This window comes from Calliphora vicina, chromosome 1 (genome assembly GCF_958450345.1).
Source record: "Calliphora vicina chromosome 1, idCalVici1.1, whole genome shotgun sequence".
Lineage (NCBI taxonomy): Eukaryota > Metazoa > Arthropoda > Insecta > Diptera > Calliphoridae > Calliphora > Calliphora vicina.
Genome location: NC_088780.1, coordinates 90,928,569 through 90,939,515, shown reverse-complemented (window position 1 = coordinate 90,939,515; position 10,947 = coordinate 90,928,569).

The following is a 10,947-nucleotide window of genomic DNA, read 5'->3' as shown; positions in this document are numbered from 1 at the left end:
GGTCCATGCATCAAACAATTCTCTCTTTAGAGAGCAATTAGTTTTAATTTTAGTTATAAGATTTAATCACTTATTGTTAGGCCTAATGATATAGGCAGATTCAATAAATAAAAAGTTAAAAAAAAAAAATACACCTAAACAACTGAGGAGCTGTAGAACGAAGTGTACTTTTTCGCATCTTTTCAAAAATTGTTTTTTTTTTTTGTATTTTTATAATATTTGGGTAGAAATCTTCTAGAAACAATCAAGTCAGCAACATTTTTTAAAATTTTACTAAGTAAATGGGTTCTAAAAAATTTGTGCTTAACAAAATGTACAACACTAGTATAAAACGAAAAAAAATATTATTTAATTTCAATGTGTAATTTGTTTATATATTAGATCAGGATTAAAAACATTCATTTAAAAAAAACGCATACAAAACATAATTTTTAATTTTGTTTTTAACAAAACGTACGTTTGTTTTTCTTTATTTTTTAACAAACGGTTCTTTTTCCGATATTAAAATGGTTTTATATCAAACATTCTTAACATTTAATGTGGTGACTTATGGCAGTTAGATGTATCTATTGATACATCATTGATACATTGATATTAAACTCAATTTCCCAAAAATTTTAAATGTGCGAAAAAGTACCTTTTGTTCTGCGGCTCCTCAACTTTTGAACTAAAAGAGATTACTTACATATGTGTTCATATATTATGTAGATCTTCTTAAGGACTATTTATATTGTAAATTTCAACTCAGTCGGATCATAATTACATTTTTGGCGATTTTTTTAAAAAAATGTGAGTGGCGTGTAATTTTGCTAATTGAGCATAAAGAGCTTTATTTACAACTTTGGTATCATTGGTGACCCCCACTGAAATTTTTCGGCAACAATTTTCGTAGAATATTTTAATCCTTAAATGTCCCATTTGAAAATATTTTTTTTGATTTCTCGAAAAAAAGGCTCAAATTGAACCCTAAAGAGAGGAGCTAGAGGGTTAAGATTTTCCACTAAAATGATACCCATAGAATTCCACGATATAACTGTAACAAGAAGAATTCACTCAGACATTAACATACAACATTTTTTTTAGACATTATGATGCACCCTTCGATCAAAAAATAAAAACTTTGAACCACTGTAAAAAAAAAATCTGACCAGTTGGACTATAAGTTTATTCTTCAGAAATGATCTACTCAACATGACCTTTATATTTGATAAATATGTATGTAGATTAATGTATGGCAGTGGTACTTGATGGGAGCTATGATCAACTATAAACCGATCTTCGTAAAATACAGAAATTTTTGGGGATCGAATTTAAACCAGATAATATTATTTATACGATATTTAGGTGCATTCAAGTGAATTTCGGAAGTGAAATTAATATGTGGACTATGGTCAAATGTGGACCGATCCACAAACAAATTAGTTTTGTGATATTTTTTGCTCGAACTCCCCTTTTAATAGTGGAGGATATAAAAATAAATTATTATTTTTTCACAAGTTCTTCAATTTTATTTTCATATTAAATCTACATACTTGTATTTATTTATGACTAGCTGACCCGGTGCGCTTCGCCACCCCAATTAGAAGAAAGAAATATTACTATCAAGTCTCACTTTGTGAATCTAATTGTAAATGTCTAATTTCATATTTCTGGGTCCATTATTATAGAAAATGCAAAATGTGTTCCTAATTTTAAATTTTTATGTTTATTATTATAAAATATTCAAAAAGTACCATTGCAATAAGGAAATAGTACCATTGATTATCACTTTTAAATTCGCATTCACTAAACCATAACCCGTCAAGCTTGAATTTTAGATTTGTATAGCCTTTCCTATATTATCAACTAATTTTGTTTCTATAATACTTAAGATTTAATAAATTATCACAAAACCGAAACCGATCGGTTTTAAATTTTTTAAAACCGAAACCGCGGTTTTGAAATTCTTCGATTTTTTGGAAAGTCTAGGTCCATTATTATAGGAAATTCAAAAAAGTACCATTAGAATATATAAAAAGTACCAAAAATCCCCCACTTGTGGTTTCCCACTCACTCGGGTCCATATAAGCTTAATTTCATGGCTTTAGGTTCATTGGTGTAGAAATTACAAAAAGTACCATTCGAATAAAGAAAAAGTACCAAAAAGTCTCCCCTAGAATTCTAACTCACATAGGACCATGTATGCTTAATTTCATGTTTTTAAGTCCATTGCTATAGAAAATTAAAAAAAAGTACCATTAGAATAAACAAAAGGTACCATGAGGTATCCGCTTGAATTTTCAATCACTTAGGACCATATACCCTTAATTTCATATTTCTAGGTCCATTATGTTATAGAAAATTCAAAAAGTACCATTAGAATATAGAAAATGTACCAAAAAGCACCCACTTGTAGTTGCTCACCCACTCGGGTCCGTATAACCTTTATTTAATGTTTCTAGGTTCATTGGTGAAGAAATTACAAAAAGTACCATTCCAATAAAGAAAAAGTACCAAAAAGTCTCCCGGGAGGAGGAATTTCAACTCAGTCGGATCATAATTACATTTTTGGCGATTTTTTTAAAAAAATGTGAGTGGCGTGTAATTTTGCTAATTGAGCATAAAGAGCTTTATTTACAACTTTGGTATCATTGGTGACCCCCACTGAAATTTTTCGGCAACAATTTTCGTAGAATATTTTAATCCTTAAATGTCCCATTTGAAAATATTTTTTTTGATTTCTCGAAAAAAAGGCTCAAATTGAACCCTAAAGAGAGGAGCTAGAGGGTTAAGATTTTCCACTAAAATGATACCCATAGAATTCCACGATATAACTGTAACAAGAAGAATTCACTCAGACATTAACATACAACATTTTTTTTAGACATTATGATGCACCCTTCGATCAAAAAATAAAAACTTTGAACCACTGTAAAAAAAAAATCTGACCAGTTGGACTATAAGTTTATTCTTCAGAAATGATCTACTCAACATGACCTTTATATTTGATAAATATGTATGTAGATTAATGTATGGCAGTGGTACTTGATGGGAGCTATGATCAACTATAAACCGATCTTCGTAAAATACAGAAATTTTTGGGGATCGAATTTAAACCAGATAATATTATTTATACGATATTTAGGTGCATTCAAGTGAATTTCGGAAGTGAAATTAATATGTGGACTATGGTCAAATGTGGACCGATCCACAAACAAATTAGTTTTGTGATATTTTTTGCTCGAACTCCCCTTTTAATAGTGGAGGATATAAAAATAAATTATTATTTTTTCACAAGTTCTTCAATTTTATTTTCATATTAAATCTACATACTTGTATTTATTTATGACTAGCTGACCCGGTGCGCTTCGCCACCCCAATTAGAAGAAAGAAATATTACTATCAAGTCTCACTTTGTGAATCTAATTGTAAATGTCTAATTTCATATTTCTGGGTCCATTATTATAGAAAATGCAAAATGTGTTCCTAATTTTAAATTTTTATGTTTATTATTATAAAATATTCAAAAAGTACCATTGCAATAAGGAAATAGTACCATTGATTATCACTTTTAAATTCGCATTCACTAAACCATAACCCGTCAAGCTTGAATTTTAGATTTGTATAGCCTTTCCTATATTATCAACTAATTTTGTTTCTATAATACTTAAGATTTAATAAATTATCACAAAACCGAAACCGATCGGTTTTAAATTTTTTAAAACCGAAACCGCGGTTTTGAAATTCTTCGATTTTTTGGAAAGTCTAGGTCCATTATTATAGGAAATTCAAAAAAGTACCATTAGAATATATAAAAAGTACCAAAAATCCCCCACTTGTGGTTTCCCACTCACTCGGGTCCATATAAGCTTAATTTCATGGCTTTAGGTTCATTGGTGTAGAAATTACAAAAAGTACCATTCGAATAAAGAAAAAGTACCAAAAAGTCTCCCCTAGAATTCTAACTCACATAGGACCATGTATGCTTAATTTCATGTTTTTAAGTCCATTGCTATAGAAAATTAAAAAAAAGTACCATTAGAATAAACAAAAGGTACCATGAGGTATCCGCTTGAATTTTCAATCACTTAGGACCATATACCCTTAATTTCATATTTCTAGGTCCATTATGTTATAGAAAATTCAAAAAGTACCATTAGAATATAGAAAATGTACCAAAAAGCACCCACTTGTAGTTGCTCACCCACTCGGGTCCGTATAACCTTTATTTAATGTTTCTAGGTTCATTGGTGAAGAAATTACAAAAAGTACCATTCCAATAAAGAAAAAGTACCAAAAAGTCTCCCGCTAGAATTCTCACTCACTTAGGACCATATATGTTTAATTTCATGTTTCTAAGTCCATTATTATAGAAATTTCAAAAAAGTACCATTAGATGAACAAAAAAGTACCTATAGTACAGTTCACACATTTTGGTACCTAAATATTATCCCCTATTCCTAACACTAACTTCACTCAAATACATATCAGCTAACTTTAATGTCGATAACTGAAATAATTTTAAATTTTAAAAAAGTACCATTAGGAGAAAAGTACCAATTTCCCTTTTCTTACTTGAACACCCCTCAAGTTTGAAATTTAAAAATATTCCATTTTGCCAAAATTGTTTACGCTATACCTATAGCATAAACAATTTATTAAAATCTGTGTTGATGTGCCCAAGAATAAATATGTTTTAAAAAAAGTACCAAACTGTTTACCCGGTACTCCTTGGTACTCTAGTTCCAAATAACACGCTGTTAGTTAATTTTTGTATGAATCCAGGAACCAACGTTAAAAAAAATTATCAAAATTGGCTTAATAATTTCAAATATAATGTATTTTCCCTATTTTATCCCCTTTTTGGTACCTTTTTTATCCCCATTGAGGTGGTACAATTTCATTCAAATAAATTTCTGTAACGTGGTGGGAGCTCATAATAAAATATTCGTATGTCTATGTCAAATTATAGAAAAACATATTTTATGAAAAAGTACCAAAAATTAACACAATTTTTATCCCTTAAAGGTTCGAATTTCCAAAAAGTACCAAACTTATATTTTTTATTTTTTGTTAATTAAAGAATACGATTTAAAATTTGTTTCTATGTTTATTGGTTTAAAAGATACATAGGGTGCAAAAAAAGTACCAAAATACAGTTTTTACCCGTTTTCTCCCCTAAAAGTTTCGAATTTCCAAAAAGTACGAAACACCTGTCAGCTTATTTTTTAAATGGAGTAACATGCTATTTTAAGTTTTTTTGTATTAGTTTTGAAGATATAAGGTTACCGAATTTACCCGTTTTTACCCTTTTTTACCCCCTAAACGTTCGAATTTCCAAAAATCCCTTCTTATCGGATCGTTTTGGGGAGGGAGGAACCCACAGTTAAAATTTCGTGATTCTAGCTTCAGCCGTTTGGGCTGTGCGATGATGAATCAGTCAGTCAGTCAGTCAGTAACGTTACTCTTTTATATATATAGATAATACTATAAACAGCTATGAAATAAATTAGCTGGCAATAATATTAAAATTGGATTATAAAAATCGTATATGTTTCTATATATTCCATTTATAATATACCAATTTAATATTAAAATAACAAATGATTTAATCAAAAATATATAAATAGAGAGATAATTTCATAAAATCTTTTTCTCTCATTCTTCTATTAATTAGTTGTTATTTTTATCAAATAAATGCTATAAAAATATTTCGAATTTACTTTTTAATAAGAGTTTATGTGTTGATACATGTGTATGTATGAACGTTTGATTATATAAATACTGTTTTATATAATATTTATGTAGGACTGTATGACAAGGGAAACTCGAATCTTCACTGTGTGTGACAAAACATTCAACTATTATTTCGTAGCATTTGCTAAATTTTTTAAAAAATTATTTAGAGTTAGTAAAGCAGCATAGGTTGGGGTATATAAGATTCGGCACCACAGAATTTAGTTATAATTTCTTATTGTAATTAACACAAATCATCATTGAAAAACATGCTAAAGAAATACATTTGTATATTAGAAGTATAAGAAAATAGTTGTCATTTATTAGCACTCACTGTATATCGATATGAAATATAAAATATATTATTTATTTCCTCTATTTGCTCATAACATAATGAAAGCCAATCAAAAATTTCAATATCAGCAAAAAAACAATAGATTTTTTCTATACTAATATCGAAAACAAAATGAAACTAAAAAAAATATGACAATTTTGTGTCTTAAGAAGAAATATTTTATTGTTGTATTGAATAGACCGTCATATGTATAAATATTTAGGATATATTAGGGAGGTTAAAGAACTTGTCATAATTTGACATACTGAAATTTTTAATGATCCAGTATATAAACCTAATTTTGTAGAGAAATAGAAATGTTTAACACACTATTCCCTCGATCCGATTTTTACAAAATTTTATACAAACAGTTTTTAAGCTATTTATATTTATATTGATATTTTATTTTTATCTCTTATACCTGAACCTATGCATCAGGGTATTTTTCCACCCAAAAAAATTTTCTAAAATAAATTTTTTTTCAATATAACAACTTGAAAAGATATCAATGAACCCATTTATTGTATTTTGATGAGCATGCAATATTTAAACTAGTTTTTTATTCCTATCCATACCAGGAATTTTCTCTTCTTAGCATCTCAAAATTAAAAAAAATCAGACTCCATTAGGATCTGAAGTGCAAATGATATTATAGAATTCAGCATATAAATTTCAAATGTCTTTTTTGAAATGTTTTTTTTTTTGTTTTTCGAAAAAAGGATCAAATTTTCACATAATGAGAGGAGCTAGAGGGTTAAGATCTTCCACAAAACTGATCCCCATATAATTCCATAATATAAAACTGACAATAAGAATTCTCTCAGCAAAATTTTTTTCATTTAGTATAATGTTTCCTTCGATCAAAAAGCTCCTGGCTCAGACCAGCTGGACTATAAGTTTATTCTACAAAAATGATTTACTCAACATGGCATAATAAAATATTTTCCCTACACAAAAACTCCTTAAATTTAAAAAAATAATTAAAGATTTCTTCAACTTTTTTTCGAAATGTGGAGTATTGATTATAAGGTTTACATGAAATAGCAATTGAAAGACGTACATTTTTCAGATAGCGATTCCGATCCTGGACTTATTAAATCAGCATAAACTTGTAATAGCCTTCTCAGCTATGGTGGTGTAGGTTATAGAAAACCTTATGAAATTCTTTAAGGTTTTGGTTTGAATACCATGATTTTGTAGTCGTTATTAATTTAGCACAGAAAAAGTAGGCATTTACCTATAGTGCAGTGTCTTAAATTAGTACAACAATTTTAAAGAGATATTATAAAACAATCTAAACTTTTGCTTTAGTTGGAAATGACGATAACATTTTATTTAGCTACCCTTATATAAAAGTTATCTGCGTGTACTGGTAAATGTCCAGAGGGAATAAACGTGAATAAAGAGGCCTTCCAGGATTTATTTTATAGAAAAATTTTTCGAAATCCATTTTAAAATCACCCTCATTTGTTTTCCGTATACAGCTCTAAGAAATATAAATACCTCACAATGTATGTATAATCAGGGTCCGAAATTCTGATTCCAACTATTTATTTCCGTCTGTTTATATATCTGTGTAAAACATTCTGATTTCCAAAATACACAACAGTAAGTACTGAGATTCAAAAAAGGTTTTTGTCATTGTCCTAAGCATTTTTGTACGGAAAATAAGCTAAATCGGTTTAGAAAAAGTTATGGACCAACAGCTAAGACAATTTTAAAAAATGTCCATAACATTTTAATGTAAGCTGTAGAATGTATATATTTTGGATCATATTTTTTGTATGATGAAGAGAAAACACTCCATTATAAAGGCCTTTATATTAAAAGCCTGGGACTCTAAAAGTAGTTTTACCAACAAAGTATTATTCGTACTATATAAATATACATCTGTATGTAGGAGTATTTTTAATAACAATATCATATTTTTGGTAAAAACTAATAAAAAAATTTTGTATTGAAAATATGCTTGACCAAATCCAATAATTATAGCATTTTAAACCAAATTCGATTGTTATTTGATTTGTTAATTTCTAAATAGATATATTTATACACATGTACATTTGTACGTATACCATCTTCTAATTAGGTTTAAATTTATTAAAAAGTCAACCAAGAATAAAATGCATAGATTTCATTGTTATTATTACATCAAATTATTTCCAATATAATGGAGTGATTTAAAGTTTGTTTTTTCTTTTTAAATTGACAATTTACATAGATGTCGCAATATGTTCTAATTAGAGATGCTAAACGGGGAATCCCGTTCCCGAAAATCCCGGGGTTTTCGGGATTTTCTAAATCCCGATGCCCGGGATTTTTTAATATTAAATCCCGGGGTTTTGGGGATTTTCCAAATCCCGTTTTTCATAAATAAATAGGGGAAATTGTCATTTTTGTGTGACTTTTTCTTTCATTTTGACATTCTACATGCCCGAATATCGCAAAATGATGTTCAGCAAAGTTGTTAAGCTCAACTCCTACTACAATATAGTTAATAAAGGAAAACGGTATTTTTGGTTTTCCTTGAGTGGGGCTCTAGAAAATCAATTCTTCAACTTTTTTTGTAAGTTACATATCTAACAAAACTCAATTTAAATCCTCTTCAAATGAAATTGATTTTATCTCAGATGAGGAGCTCGAACAAAATGAAAATATTTCGATTGCTAAAAGGCTAAAAGATATTATTAATAAATGTAAAAACCCCAAATAACAATAACGAAACCAAATTATAATGTAGATTTTCAACTTGCAAAATAAATAGATCATTCTATTTCTGAAAGAACAAGAGGAAAATACTTGCAGATTTGTTATAAGTATTTCCAAACGGATTTGCCAATGTGAAAGATGGAATGTGAAAAATGTTTTTCGGCAACAGCATATGTCGAAAACAAAATTCGTTCCAGAATGGCAGATTAAACCATAGATGCAATAGTATTCTTAAGAAGCTATTTAAAATAAACACTATTTTTATACTAAAGTACGGTTTTTCACGAAAAATCGTATAGCAGAATCGCATTCTACGGAAAATTCTAAGAAGAAACCATAGGTCTAAAATCAAATCCTATAGCATTTCGTCGAATGATATTTTAGTATATATATTTTTTAAATAGTTTTTTTATTGGATAAAAGACGAAATGCGCAAGATAGGATTTGATTTTAGACCTATGGTTTCTTGGGGATAATTTCTTAGAATTTTGCGTAGATTGCGTTTCTGCTATACGATTTTTTACGTTTTGATCGTCCATGCAAATCGACCCGGCCTAATGCACATACTGTATTATTATTTCTTCTTATATAATGTACTCATGCAAGTATTATATGCTTCTTAGTGTCTAATAAATATTAATTGCTAAATAAATAATTTACTTTCAATTGTAAAGACATAATTATGTACGTTTCTTTCTTATAATTTTCGGGATTTTAGATTTCCCGAAAATCCCGACCCGGGGTTTCTTTACCAAATCCCGAACCCCGGGATTTTTAAAAATCAGTCCCGATTAGCATCTCTAGTTCTAATATACATATCAGGGATTTCAAGTCAAGTGCACCATCTTTTGAAATCAATGTCTTCGAATCGGGATGCACCAAGGTTAGTTGTATTGGATAGTACTTCAGACACAATTTCTCAACAAGATCGGTCAAGAATGTACCAATGTATCGTGATAATTTATTTTAAAAGTGTGAAATTTTTTTTCCTAGACCCCGTACTCCTTAAACCCGCAATCCTTAAAAAGCTAAACAAAAGTTGTCGAATAATTTTGTTTAGGGTAATTATGACCCAATAAACTCAGAACAGCCATCAGCAGTGTTGCCAGTTTAGCCTTTTTGAGGCTAAATTTAGCCTCTTTATTTACTCTTTAGCCTCGAAATTTTGGTTTTAGCTTCGTGGCTTTTTTCTAGCCTTTTCTTAATTTCAAAATAGCCTTTTTTGAAATTAAAAAAGGCTAAAAATTTCGAGACTAAAGAGTAAATAAAAAGGCTAAATTTATATTTGTGAACCATTTTCATTTTAATTCATTACTGATTTTCATTTAGCTTTTCAACATACTCAAGAATTGTGCAGTATTAAAAGAACAAATAACAATTGCCAATATCAAGTGGTTCAAAATGAAATAGAGTATTTTATATCTGAAAGCTTAAATGTCTAGCAAATTCTCTTTCAAGACAAAATTGTTATTACACATTATATTCATCATTATATAATGGACAAGAGCCCCACAAACTCTTGAAGGCTTGTGATACTCGATGGCGATCAATAGCCGTTAAACGTCTTGTGGATCTATGCTTCGAGTTAAAACCCATTTTGTTTTAATTTCGTCAAACCAGCAATTCTAAAAAGCCAAACTTTTAAGTAATTAATACACTGATTATAATTTGGCGTACCATCTTTTTTTAAAACCAGTATTGCACAAAGTACAAAAAGTTAATAAATCATTTGCTGTTTTCTGATTTAAAATTCAAGGAATTTGATCCATTATCGTCGCCAATTGAAAATTGTTTAATGTTTTTGACACATTTTTCATACTAGTTTGATGAATGAGAGATAAAATAAAGAACGTTTTAATTAGTGAAGATTATGACAAAAATAATACGACAAATTAAACTAATTGAGCAATTGCGACAAAGATTACCATATGAAAACTCTACGCAAAATCAATATTTTTCCCGTTGATAATAAAGTAGTAAAACCAAAAAAAATATATTATGTCATATTAATAGTGACAAATTAAAGTGCTAATAAAATTACGAAGCTTAAGGCTCAGGGGCAGAATATATTAAACTACAAATGGACAAATATAGAACCAACAATGTCCATTTTCTGACATGGTTAATCTAGTATTTAACTTTTTAGTACTTCCTCTAAGTAAAGCAGATGAATTTTATGAACATATTTT